Source organism: Aplysia californica, unplaced genomic scaffold, assembly GCF_000002075.1.
Source record: "Aplysia californica isolate F4 #8 unplaced genomic scaffold, AplCal3.0 scaffold00001, whole genome shotgun sequence".
Classification (NCBI taxonomy): domain Eukaryota; kingdom Metazoa; phylum Mollusca; class Gastropoda; order Aplysiida; family Aplysiidae; genus Aplysia; species Aplysia californica.
In genome coordinates, this window is record NW_004797271.1 from 5,630,876 (window position 1) to 5,632,054 (window position 1,179).

General features: G+C 40.4%; 1 protein-coding gene across 1 annotated transcript in view; it reads right to left on the bottom strand.

Annotated features, from left to right (window-relative positions):
* LOC101846173 (dorsal-ventral patterning protein tolloid) overlaps positions 1–716 on the bottom strand; it is a gene marked incomplete in the record, with an annotated part of 12,911 nt that extends 12,195 nt beyond the window's left edge. The window contains 1 exon segment of the mRNA XM_035970835.1: positions 534–716.
* Between the last annotated feature and the right edge of the window lie 463 nt (positions 717–1,179).

Sequence of the window (1,179 nt, forward strand, 5' to 3'; positions counted from 1 at the left end):
GATTGTCTTGGACAAGTGGCTGTTTTAGAGCAGGTTCGAATGTGTTCGCAAGATGCGGTGACCGCCGCAAGACTGTAGTCCGTTAATTATACAGGACTGTTGTGGCGGTCGAAAGCAATACACGATGATTTAAGTATTCTACGCCAAAGGCAATAATATAGACTTAAAAAGCGGATAGTTTGCTGTTGAGCAGGGATAAGGCTATACAAATGCGGTTCATTCATTCATTCATTCATTCATTCATTCATTCGTTGACGTGTTGATTCGTTGACTTCTTTCTTTCTCTCTTTCCTTCTTTCTTTCTCTAGGCTGCCGTGATAAAGGCAAGTAGATCTAGGCAGTTCGTTTATTAAACAAATTATCTTAGCTGACAAATTAAGCGAGGCAGAGAATAAAATCACAGACTTAATACTAATGGCATTATTATAATAACAAAAACCACTTTTCTCTTAAAAGAGAAATTACACTGTACAAAAGCAGAAACAATCAAGAAAATTATTATTAAGAGTGGGAAAAAAACAACTCACCAAACGTTTGAAGTATTCATTCACACACAAAAAATGAACAGGTCAACTTAAGTTCCCATTGATCGGCCGTCGACGTCAACTGACCATAATAATTAATTGGTGTCATGGTCCGGAAAGACACGTCATAATCCTCTCGATAATCCCTGTAAGAAATCTGCGACTTCTCCACTTGTAGGCTTCAGAATTATAGCAGTGTGCTTACAGTACACGGCACACGGAGAGGGAGAGAGAGAGAGAGAGAGAGAGAGGGGTAGAGAGAGAGAGAGAAATGAACAGAATGTGTGTGTATGGGGGGAGGGGGAGGGGGTGGGGAGAGAGGGATGTCTGAAAATGTCAACGTGCAATTTTGTGCAATGGCAGCCAAATGAAGCAATACAAAACTTGCCAAATCAAAGGATTTCCGCTCCGGTGCTTCCCTGTCTTAATCAATCCGGAAAGATACGACCTTAATCAAGATTTACGTCGCTTTTGGCCATCAATTTAGACCCCTATAAAGTTGTGGCACAATTAAAATTTGGCTCATTCCTCATTGCTCACTTATTTTTCTGCTTCACGTTCCTTGATAGAAGATTGAAAATCCGCTTCTATCTTGTCAAAGGTGTGCAAGAAAGGTTTGAATGCTTTGTTGAAAGAGATTTTAGAAGCCAAGGGG